The sequence below is a fragment of the Leiobunum rupestre genome, chromosome 4 (genome assembly GCF_980474605.1).
Source record: "Leiobunum rupestre chromosome 4, qqLeiRupe1.1.hap1, whole genome shotgun sequence".
Taxonomy (NCBI): domain Eukaryota; kingdom Metazoa; phylum Arthropoda; class Arachnida; order Opiliones; family Sclerosomatidae; genus Leiobunum; species Leiobunum rupestre.
The window spans coordinates 170,055-182,995 of NC_143387.1; positions in this window are offsets into that span (position 1 = coordinate 170,055).

Sequence of the window (12,941 nt, forward strand, 5' to 3'; positions counted from 1 at the left end):
CATTTTACGTCAATAGGTCAGACGATTTATCTGACACGATGTTATGCAAACAGCTATAAACCCTAGTAACTTACCTAAGGGTCAATAGGTCCCTCAACAACTTGTCAAAACCTATCCGTCTTATTGAATGTCCCCCTACGGCATCTGTCAAACACTTTCTCCACGTGCGAGTGGTGTTATGTAATAAATAGGTCGACCCTTTTGTGTTTTCACCGACAAACCATTATTTTCAAACACTTTCGCGCAAAGCTGTCTGTCTTATTGAATGTGCCCCTACGGCATCTGTCAAACACTTTCTTTACGTGCGAGTGGTGTTATGTAATAAATAGGTCGACCCTTCGATGTTTTCGCCGACCATTATTTTCAAACACTTTCGCTGTCTTAGGGCCCTAAGGGGTAAAGGGTAGCTTGCCCGTAAAATAGCCACAGCGGGTGTCCTCGCTAAAAGTGGTGTGAAAAAAAAAAGAGCCGTGTGTATACAAATTATATGGTTTTAATTTAAAATTTGAAAGGTTTTACCTGCCATGGCTTTAGAATTTAAAATAAAATAAAATTACGTAATAAAAAGACTGGATACTTCATGGCTAAAATTTATATATTTTTATTTACATGGGCGAGCTTTCGGACCGTGGTCCCTTTTCAAGCCTCGGTTTTATTTATATATTTTTAAGTACAGGCTGTATAACACGATTTACATTGAAAATACGTCTTTGGAAATGTATTTTATTTATATCAGGGTAATTACGTCGAACTTCGTAGGGTATATAACGAAGTTCACTCAAAGGGGCGAACCGAACCATCTGAAATGAGTGTTTTTAGTAGCATTTTTATTAAATGTTCTACCTCGAGGCGTTTGACGGTAAGGGTTACGATTTCGTCACCGTGTCCCTCGGCAGGGCTGGTTGTGGGTCCGTCGAAGGTGTATTTTTCGGTTGGCGGGATATCTTGGCCCTCCAAAGCGGCGGGTGACGGACAGTTGGGATAAAATTTGTCGTGTTCCGATTGGGGTATGTCGCCGGCTTCCCAGCTGCCTAACTGCCCGTGACAGAGATAACATTCGACTATGCCTTCCGAGTCTACGGCGAAAAGTCCGGCGTGGGCCAATTCTTCTTTTTTCACGTGTACGTTGTCCCATTGCTTGAACGTTTCTAACCGGCCGGTAACGGTGTTGAGATCCTCGTGACTAGCCATCCCGATGTTCTTTGAGCTGCGGAATAATATTTGGGTCCTAGTCTAAACCAAAAATGACGTAATCTACAAAATGACGTAATTTAAAAATGACTCAATAAAGATGACGTAATCTACAAAATGAAGCATAAAGATTACGTAGATGCGTTGTTGTTTTCATAAACCAGCCGCTATGGGAAAGAGGAAGATGTCTCCGCATAGGGTACCAAATAAATACTGGATATGCGCTGAAATATACCAGTCAGGGAGAGGTTTCAAACAACATTTAAAGGGAATATAACCTGCAAAGCGATCTTTACGGAAGACCCCTTCAATTTTTCAAATGTCCCTGTACAGTGGCGCCAAACATTTTTAAAGCCAAAGGCAAGAGCGGCCAGAGCTGCAAGCGTTGGTGTTCCACACCAAATACCTGAGGTTATATTCCCTTTAATGACTCATTTATCTTGTAATACAATAAAAGAAGAATCGGATATGGCGTGTGATTGTGAGGCGAGTGAATCTCTCCATTACACGGAGGACGAGGAAATGTCAGATAAAATTATCGATTATCTTAACGAACTTATTGTGGCATGTAAAAAGCGCGGTGACACAATGGAATCAACCGAGTCAACAAAAACTTCATATAACCTGCCCGCCGAATTAAAAATGCCAACTGAAAAGGAAATGGATGCTCTGATTTATTTTCAAGAATATTGTAAAACTAATCAAATTCCTAATATTAAAAACGTTGTAAAGAAAATGTGAATAAACGTTTTTATTTTGAATACATTGTTATTTTTTAATAACATTTTAAGGGTGGCCGTATAAAGTACTTTTTAATTAAAGTAATTTTTACATTGGAAAATTGATACTTAATATTTTTACACTTTAAAATTCTAGGATCTCCAATTTAGCGTTCCTATTCGGTAGGGGTGGTGGAATCATTTGACATGATGTTATGCAAACAGCCAGTAGCTATAAACCCGAGTAACTTGCCTATTTACCTATAGGTCAATAGGTCCCTCATTATTTCTCAACCACTTGTCAAAAACAGGGCCGTGCAGAGGTATCCTGGGGCCCGGGGCCAAACTTACTCGCGGGCCCCTTCGATTTTCACCCCCCCCTTGAGCTCTGAAACTGTTTCCCAAGTTACCTGGATTTGCACACCCCCCCCCCTTGAGCTTCTTTGATGGGCCCTGCAGCTACAGGCCCCCCTCGTGGACCCTTTTCATCCGGGAACCGGGGAATTGGGCCCCCCTGCTTCCCTCTGCACGGCCCTGGTCAAAACCTATCCGTCTTAGGGAATGTCCCCCTACGGCATCTGTCAAACGCTTTTCTCCACGTGCGAGTGGTGTTATGTGATAAACCCAAGAAGTTCAATAGGTCGAGCCTTTTGTTCACAACTATTTTCGCCGACAACCACTTTCCCCCTGTAACATTATTTTAAAACACTTTCACCACGCGCAAAGCTATCCGTCTTACGGAATATCCCCCCTAAGGGGTAAAAGGTAGATTGCCCTTACCTAAGTGCGTAAAATAGGCACAGCGATAGCTAAAAGAGTCGAATGTAAAAAGGGGACAGTTATATAATCAAAAACTTTTTAAAAAAAGACGCTTCGAATTGGGAGTATTGTTAAGATATTTTTGGTACAAAAGTTTTGTCAAAGATGGTTATAAAAGTTTTCAAAAAGATGGCGATGTTTTCAACTAGAATTTTAACCAGCGGCTATACGATCTAAGACACTTCAAATTGTATTTTGTACCCCAATTGCCCCCAACTTTTTACATCAGGTGGGGATTCTTCGCGCTAAAAATGGCAACTTCCCTTACATTTCACTGAAAAAACATTGAAACTTCCTTCACTGCCATAACTTTATTATATGCAATTTTATTTTCCAGAATCACAATTATTGACGAGAAAAAAATACCTAACCACCTTAAAATTACCCAACACAGGTATTCCGACTTAGGCAAGGTTGTTTTTACGTGATGGTGTTCAATTTAAAAGAAAATTACTACAGCTTTTAAATAAGATTTTTTTTTGTATCCACCCTATATCATTTACATCTCATTATTTTATTCTAATTTAACCGTCACTTTAAAAACTTTGCAAGTCTGAATAGCTGTGTAGAGTACTATTAACAGAGATAAATATTTCTTGGTTCAGTTAATGTGATGATTCGAGTGAAAAAATTGCATATGTTAAAGTTATTGGATTGAAGGACACTTCGGTGTTTTCAGGGTGATAATTAAGGGAAGTTACCTTACAATATAGTTGAAAATTATCTTTTTAAGTCTGTGATCACCTATTGAATATGTTAGGAAGTGAAAAATTTCATTTAGCAAGCTTTTCTTCAATTTTGGTATCCACCCTGTATCATTTAAAAGCTCAAGCATTGTTTTTATCAAGTTAATTTTAAACATATCTTAAAACAAGCTTCCCTAAGTCTGACTAGCTTTGTAAGGTAATAATAAAATAGCTAAATATTTTTTGGGTTTAATAATTGTGATTCTTAGTGAAAATTTTGCATATATTACAGTATTAGGTTGGCTAATTATTTTTTCACCTGCTACCATTCTCAACGGGTGAACATAGAATAACAAAAATAATTTTCCAATATAGTTAAAGCCAACTTTCCTTACATTTCACTATGAAAACACTGAAGCTTCTTTCAATGCGATAACTTTATTACATGCAATTTTTTTTTCCCAGAATGACAACTATTGAATCGAAAAAATATGTAACCACCTTAGAATTACCCAACACAGGTATTCAGAAGAGATGGTGTTCAATTTAAAAAAAAATACTTTTTTTGGATCCACCCTATATCATTTATATAAAACCTGAAATTATTTATTTTTTGATTCTAATTTAACCATCACTTTGAAAACCTTGTGCAAGTCAGAATAGTTGTGTAGGGTACTAATAACGTAGATAAATATTTCTTGGTTAAGTTATGTGTAGGGAAGCTTGTTTTAAGATAAGTTTAAAATTAATTTTGAAAAAAAAGCTTGAGCTTTTAAATATATGATACAGGGTGGATACCAAAATTTCAAAAAACAATTTAATAAAAGCTTGCTGAATGAAATTTTTTCACTTCCTAACATATTCAATAGGTGAACACAGACATAAAAAGATAATTTTCACCCTTAAAACACTAAAGTTTCATGCAATCCAATAACTTTGACTTTTGACTATTTGCATATATTACAGTATTAGTTTGGCTAATTAATTTTTTTCATCTGCTACCATACTCAATGGGTGAACATAGAATAACAAAGGTAATTTTCAACTATATTTAAAGCCAACTTCCCTTACATTTCACTATGAAAACACTGAAGCTTCTTTCAAGGCGATAACTTAATTACATGAATTTTTTTTCCAGAATTACAATAATTGAATCGAAAAATTATCCAACTCAGCTTATCAGACTTGGGCAAAGTGGTTTTTAAGTGATGGTGTTAAATAATAAAATATACTTCAGCTTTTGATTAAGATTTTTTTCTATCTAACCTATATCATTTATATAAAAGCTGAAGTAATTTATCCATTCAATTCAACAAGCATTAAAAAACCAGGTTCAAGTCAGAATAGCTATGCAAAGTACTGATAACGTAGAAAATGTTTTTGGTTCAATTGACCTGATGAAAAATTTTCATTTGGTAAAGTTACTGGACTGATGGAAGCTTCAGTGTTTTCAGAGCGAAGTCTTCTATTCACCCCACTGAATATGTTAACGAGTGAAAAATTTTCATTTAGCAAGCTTTTACTAAATTTAAGTTTGATATTTTGGTATCCATCGTCGTGTAAAATATATTTAAAAGCTAAAGCAAATTTTTTCCAAATTCATTTGAATCATAAATTAAAACAACCTTCCCTAAGTCTGACTAGGGTAATAATAAAATAGCTATGATAAATATTTTTAGTTTCAATAATTGAGATTCTGGGTGAAATATTTATATATATATTATAGTATTAAGTGGGCTAAGTGTTTTTTACCTGCTATTTTCCTTAAAAATGGTAACTATAATATATACAAATTTATCACACAGAATCATAATTATTGAACCCAAAAATTAAAGTTATAAATTATAGCGTTTAACGGGATAATTTAAAAATTGAGTTAAGCCTAGGTGATTTGTTTATACCAATCAAGCATTAATAAATACATTCTTCACCAAATACACAATACAAATATCTACTTAACTAAAGTGGCCCCATTATGAACTTAATTATTACTTTAAAATAATGAAATGTGCGTTTTGGAGAAGATTACAAAATGTCCTGAAGAAACCCAGTAACCTAACTAGACCTCTTAACTTTGGATACGTTACTTTCAACATATAGGGAAAAAGAGAGATGCTTCACAAAAATTGCACAATATTGTGTTTGGGGTAAACCCAGAATACACCATTCTCTCGGAGACCGCTATAGGCATACCTCATTTTGGGCCAATGAGGGTCCAGGGTAAAGTGGTGAATCGGTAAAAATGCCGAATCATCTTTTGCCTATCAATCGGTATAAAAGGGACGTGTAAGGGTGAAAAAGGTCACATTCGACTTCAAGATGTATTCTTGTTCAACCGTTTTTACTGAAGAGAAGTCTCGACCGTCATATGTTAACTGTTCACGGTAATACTTCGTTGAAATGCCCTGTGTGTGATAAATCTTTTTCGAGACGTGATACCCTTAAACGCCATCAACGTACAAATAATCACGGTCAACCCGCGGCACCCGCCCGTCCTTGCAATCGAATTCTCCGCCGCCGCTGATGCCGTTTCTCCAACCCGGCCCGTCTTCGAAGTCCGAGCTGCCACCGAGGTCCGAGCCACGTATAGTCGATCGGGTGGTACCATCTACGGTTGGTTCACCGTCAACTGAGACTCAGCTGTCACCCCGAAGCGCTAGACCCTCCTCCCCGCAGACTGGTCCGTCGCTTAGAGTTACCCCGTCAAGAGTAAAAAGAGCTTCATCCCCAGATTCAAATTCTACTAAAAGAGTCAGAGTTGAAAATGGTAAGTTTCTTTAACTCATTTTAACATTTCTTACATAAAAATTAAATAACTTTTTCTATTAGAAGATCACGCATCGTCTGATCCTTTAAGGGTACATTCTCTTAATGAGTTACCAGACGCTGCGGTTGAAGGTGTAAATAATCACGAGTCAATTGCGGACTGATCGTTGCACTTATTCTCCGAAAACTTCGACAACGACCCGTTAAATGAGTTATTGTGTTCCCAAGACGGTGACGATAAACTCAATGATTATGTTGTGCGCGTAGAAACCGCGCAAACGTTAAATTACACAAAGCGAGTGTGACCGCGCAATGGACGCTCTAGGAGTGATTTTTAATGATAATGACGCGTTATTGGACTCACAAGATGATGAGGGTTTAAAACACTTTATAGAGAACTGGGGCGCCCAACACGGTGACGGTGTAATTGATCCACAATCGGATCCCTTAAACAATCTTTTAGACTCTCAAGCCGAAGACGAATGGCTCGGAAACCATTGGGATAATATTCAAGCCAAACATCAACAACCAACCGCAGTTGGTTCAGCCGTTGTTGACCAGCAAGCCGCCGACGCTCCTAACCAACCCAATAACATACCCGCTAACCCACCCATTAGCCTACCCGTTGCCTTTCCAGTTGACCAACAACCACCAGTGCTACCAGCTAATCCACCAGCAGTGCTACCAGCCATCCATCCACTTCAAATAGAGGAAGTTAATGCGCTTGGTGACGCGATTTTTTCAGCTCGCATAACGGCACCAGATGGCGTTACCGACCCTGTGTTATTTATAAATGAACACCGTGCTAAGGTAGAAGCGTATCTTCAAAACAAACTAAATACCAATAAAGGAATTAAGTGGTATATGGTGGTGCGTGCGCGATATTCACGTGAACTTGGTAATACTAGTACGGCCGTTGAGGCAATGCCGTATTTCAGGGGTTTTACACACGCGACTTTATCACCCGAAGTAATGCCGCAGCAAATAAACTCAAGTCGAGACAAAATTGCCGACTCTATGAACAATTATGAAGGAAGTGGTTGGGTTTTGGATAAAATTTTATATTTACAAATAAACATTATACAATATTTACCTCTCGTAGGCGGTACATATTTTCAATTATCGCCCGTGATTGAAAATAAACGGGCTACGGTAAATGTTTCTTGTGGTCAACATTGGCCAAACTACACCCAACCAAAGACCAAACTCGATTTGTGCGGTATTACATTCCCCTTCGAACTGGATGCTTATAAACTTAAAAAGTTCGAAGAGGTGAATAACCTATCAATTGACATTTTCGCATACGAAACGGGTTATTTCCTGCGACATGTGAGTGAGAAAAGAGTACCAGAAACAAGGGAAATTGATTTATTTTTGGTGACAAATGGACGGAAAAAACATTGTGCTAATACGTCATTTAAGCCGTCTGTTCAACGGATTCTCCAAACACGGTCACAAAACCTTCTATTGTCGACGGTGTCTAAAAAGGAGTAATTCCGAAGACATTATCAAAGATCACATGCGTGACTGTAATGTTCACCAACCACAACGCGTGGAGATGACCTCTTCTCGCGGCCTCCTGATCTAGCAACGAGTAGGCTTGCAGATAGAAAGTTGCGTCTTTAAAGGATGTAAGTGCCGCTTGCTTCATGATACGTTCTCCGATTTTTCTCTGCTGCTCTATTAATTTCGCTTTCTCCTTTAAATTTTTAAAAGCAATGCGCTCTTTTCTTATCTCGGCTTTATTTTACGCTAAACTGCGTTCTAAATTTTTACAACTTTCTCCAAGGTCTGAAATTAAAATGATAAAATCAGATATAATAATAAAATGTTAATAAATTACATTAACTCGCTCCTCTCTCTTCTTAAGCATATCAGGCACTCTCGAAAGTTCTTTCGCCTCAGTCTCACTCGGAGGAATTAATGATCCACCTTTAAATAAACGTTAAAGGCATTATAAACTCACCAAAAGATTTTATAAAAGAGCAAATAAACTTAGTGTCAACTCCTAATTCGACTTGGGGATCCTCTACAACTCCGCAATTAGGAAATATCGCGTTGTCTACACGGGGAACGCATAACGCTCTGTTCGAAATTGGATTCCTTTGGGTGTAGAGCCCGTGCGAATGTGTGGCTGCTACAGGAAAAATTTTACTAGCTGCATATTTAGCGTCACCACCAAATCGACCCACGGTAGAGTAAACGAAATTGTATATATATATATATATACATATACAATTAAAAGATATGAAAAAATGTATTCTTAATAATGTTCTTTCCTGCTAATTTCATCAGATAGGCGACAGTCATGGAAACAAATTTAGTTTCATTGTCAAATGTCAACTTGTCATCTGTGAGCAAAAATGTTGGTGCAAAGCCTTCAGAGCGCCTCGACTTCGTGGACCACGTGGTGCTATTTTTCCCATAAACGAATCATATTAGTAAATATCTATCTGTTTTTATGTAGAAGTGTATTTAATATTTTGAAATAAGTACTAACTTGTTAGCCACGGGACCTAGCTTAATTGCTCCTTCAACAATTCCATACCATGTCCCAAGTTTATCTCCCTTTATAAGGTTTAGTATTTCGTCGCTAGTCAAGAATAACTTGCTGATAAGTTGCTTCGTAGTGGTACCCCCAAAGATATAAAAGCTGATCGCTGGTTTAAAATTTACAGCTCTTATTGACCTTTTCATACTCTACTTTTATCATGGATTCCACTAAGGATTTGGTTAAAAACGCCATGACTGAAATATAAATGTTGGTTTTATTATTTTTGAAAATTAAAGCTTGCTACGCTCATTGAAGGTTACAAGTAAATTGTAAGCCCAAATCAATCCTTTTAAAAAGTTAGCTCGGGAAATACCCAAGTCAACACTACACGCCTCATTCAACTTGCGAGGACTTTTAACCGACGGCTGGCTTTTAAATAGTAGGAGCCGAGCTAACCGTCAGCTCCTCTTTACCTATTATTCTAAAAGTGTTATTAACCGAGAAACCTTCTGTTCCGTAGTCCAAAGCAGCCTAAAGAGACAGAGTGATTGAGCCACGCAACCCAACCGGAATAAAAGTGACGACTGAATGACTGATCCAGACGTATTATTCAATAACAGATTTATTTGCCTCGTTAGAACCTTCCATTAAGTATGCAAATAAGGGGTGTCCGTGAGCCTGACCATTCGTTCAAAAGCCTTTTCTACAAGGAAGCGCTTAGCACTTATTTGAAAACTTTTTAGGGTCAACACCCTCTTCTTCTAATATAAAACTTAAACGCAATGCAATTGCGAGGGCCTTGAAATAGCCTCGCAACCACTTCTTTTAGAAAACGGATACGCAAGGCGAGCGCGATGGCCTCGCAACGCTCTTTTCTCGATAACAGTCTCGCAACTCATTTTCCGTTATTCAGTCACTCGAAGCGATGAGCGAGGCCCTCACACTCGCCTCGCAACCATCTTTTTTCGTTTATCCATCCAGCGCTAACTGCTTTAGCTTAAATTATATTAGCTTAGTTAAGCTTATTCAAACCAGTCACGCGATGCGTTTTCGAGGCCCTTGAATTATAGTTTCTTCTTCGTTTCGCTAGGTAGCGCAGAGTATCGGAGGTTATTTGAAGAGTAGGAGACATTACGATCGGGTCATTCGCGATAAATTATGGATTTGGTGATGTACTCAATTTCGAAAGCTCTGCGATGTACATTGAGAGATCATGTTATCCAGTACTACGATTTTACAGTTAAAGACTTCGAAAGAATTAACGAAGCTGATGCCAGTAATATGTTAGATCCAAGAATGGGTTTATCGAAGGACGAAAACCCATCCCTGAATTTGAAAATACCGTCTTGGGCGAATAGATGTTGTAAGTTAAGAATATTTTGTTGAGGCAGTGAGCATGTAATAAAAATCGTTTCTCCCGTATCAGTTTCGCTGGAAAAGGAAATAAAAAAACAACGAAGAAAGCGTACCAAGAAAAAATGAAGGGAAATTCAGGAAGACAAACAAAGAGGATGTTTTCAAAGAAAATGCGGAAAGTCCGGAAAAAAGTCTTTTGTAAAATTTTTAATTTGGTTTAAGAAATCAAAATAATTATTTGAGTAAAAATTTGGGAATTTTTAAGAATAGCACCTTTTGTTTTTTTTTGGTTTTTGTTTATTGTTTTAGGTGTATTATTTGTCAATGATTACAGAAATGCCAAAAGTTTTAAGCGCAATTTATTATTTAGAAAGATATGATAAATATAAAATTGTTATATTATATTTATCTCGGAAAATACATAATATTTTGACATTTTTGTACGTATTGGGTAAGGTAGGACTGATGAAGAATTAGATTTAACGGCAAGATACTACTAAATTTTAAAAAAAGTGCTAAGTGAAATGTTTTTTTTTACGGCGAATTCAATTTGTTTTTTTATTAATTTTTTCTAATTGTTAATTAGTGGTCAAGGAATCTAAAAAAAATAAAATTATTTTGCGGAAACATGTTTTTACACGAAAATAAGGAAGCCAAAAAATTGGAATCTTGAAAAAATGGGCTTTTTAATGGTACTGCATTATACAAAGCTTTTGGGTAAAGTAGGACTGATGAAGGATAAAATTAGAAAATGTGAAAAATGCGAATTATTCTTTGGGCGCAGTTCCTAACTAAAAGTGAAACAGGACTCGTATTGGCGCCGCGCACTCACTTCGCTCGAGCGCTGGGGGCGCGCGGCGCCACCCCAGCCCCATTCTTGCTAATCAAGCTGTGCCATCTATAACGCAACCTAGAGGACAGTACCTAGTATAGTCTCTTGTGGTGCGAATTAAACAAGGGATAGCGACTGAGAAATGAATAGATCACACACGAAGGAGTTTTCCCTCCTTCTATTAACTCCACAAACGGACATCATATCCAGTGAAAACGTACCTAGTATCTAGCGAATTGAAATCGCCGTAAAAAACACATTTAACTTAGCACTTTCTCCTTCTATTAACTCCACATACGGACATCATATCCAGTGAAAACGTACCTAGTATCTAGCGAATTGAATTCGCCGTAAAAAAAACATTTCACTTAGCACTTTTTTTTAAATTTAGTAGTATCTTGCCGTTAAATCTAATTCGTCATCGGTCCTACCTCACCCAATACGTACAAAAATGTCGAAATATTATGTATTTTCAGCCCAGCAAACACAAATCGTCCCTGGGACGTCCCAGCATGGTCCATAGAGCCCAGCTTGGTCACGTCCAAAATTCGTAATACGGGACGAATAACGGACGCCCCATTTTAGTCCTCGTAGAACCAATTTCGCGACATCCGATATTCAGCCCAATCGACGTCGCATGGATCTCCACTATTCATCCGAAAGGTTTCGTCCATCAATGCTATCTAGAGGTGCGTTTTTCAGCAATTAATTTTAATTTTTTTCACCTGTATTTGTATTTGAGCTGATAATGATTAATGAACCACAAAATATTAATTTTATTAAGAATATTATTATTTAAATTTACGAGTTTATTTAACGTGAATTAATGAAATTACGTGTTAAATCAAAACTACTGTTCTTAATTTTTATATTTTTTTATATTATTATTTTCTTAATTTTTATTTCCATTATTTTCATTTGATGAATTATTTCTACAATCACAGCCAATTACTTCGAAAAAGCTGATCTAAGTTGGCCGAGCTAAAGTCCTTTTAAAATATCTGGTAGCCCAGTTTGTAGTTTCTTTTGTACGACGCCATTACTCGATAGTTTGGAATCGGTCACCATAAAGTCCATAATGCGTTCTACACAAACGTTAAAGATTATAACATAGTAATCTCTAGTATTGCTGATAATATATCATAAGAGTAAGTATTTTATTAAAAAACTGTTTTATTTTTTAATGATTTTAACTCGATTTTTTAATGTGTCTTTTACAGAGGTAGGAAGAAAATATGTTTGATCAAAGTCTATTCATTTTGGACCTGTACATGTTTCAATTTAACTTTTTAATATTATTCATTATTCTCACCACGGCCCCCTGCACGCGCTCGCTCCGCGTGCACTCTGCTCGCGACGATAGCGGCCCCGGCAATCGCTCTAAAACCGCAGCAGTGAAAGGGCGGGGTCGCCAGCGCTAAAACAGCGTCGCGGGAAAAATGTAGACTAAACTTTACACTGAAATGTTAGGGGAAAGTTTACGAATTTTTGGTATTTCGTTACTTATTTAGAAAATATAAAATTTAGAGATAAATTACTTATACCATATTTAAGTTAATTATTAATGAACAGTTTAAACGCTTTTCGAGATTTTTTGAAGCTAAATATTTTGCGGAATAATTTATTAAAAATCAGCCTTCTAGCAAAAGACGGCGCAAGCACCGTTACTCGAAAGAAAAGTAAACAAACGAACACGTGGTTTTCAGAAGTCATTTGCCTAGGTTTTTTGTCAGTAAGTAGGTATAATATTTACATTTCTTATATAAATCATTAGGAGCTTTACAAATTAGTGATTTTTTAGATTTAAACAAACTTGAGTACAGTAATGGATATAATCTAAGGAAGTTGTGTAAAAGCTTTTTCTTTCTACTGATATTGAAAAGGTAGGTTATGGTTCAATGGTATGTTTTTATAACTAAATATACCTGTAAATGTTAATTTAAAAGTGGTTGTTGTTTATTTACCAAATTGTATTAATTATAATTCTGATTAGTGTCATATTTAAAACATGGTTTCTAACAGTGGTCTGTCATTATTCATTTACAGGTTTTCAAAGATGCAATCTACGATGAACTAAG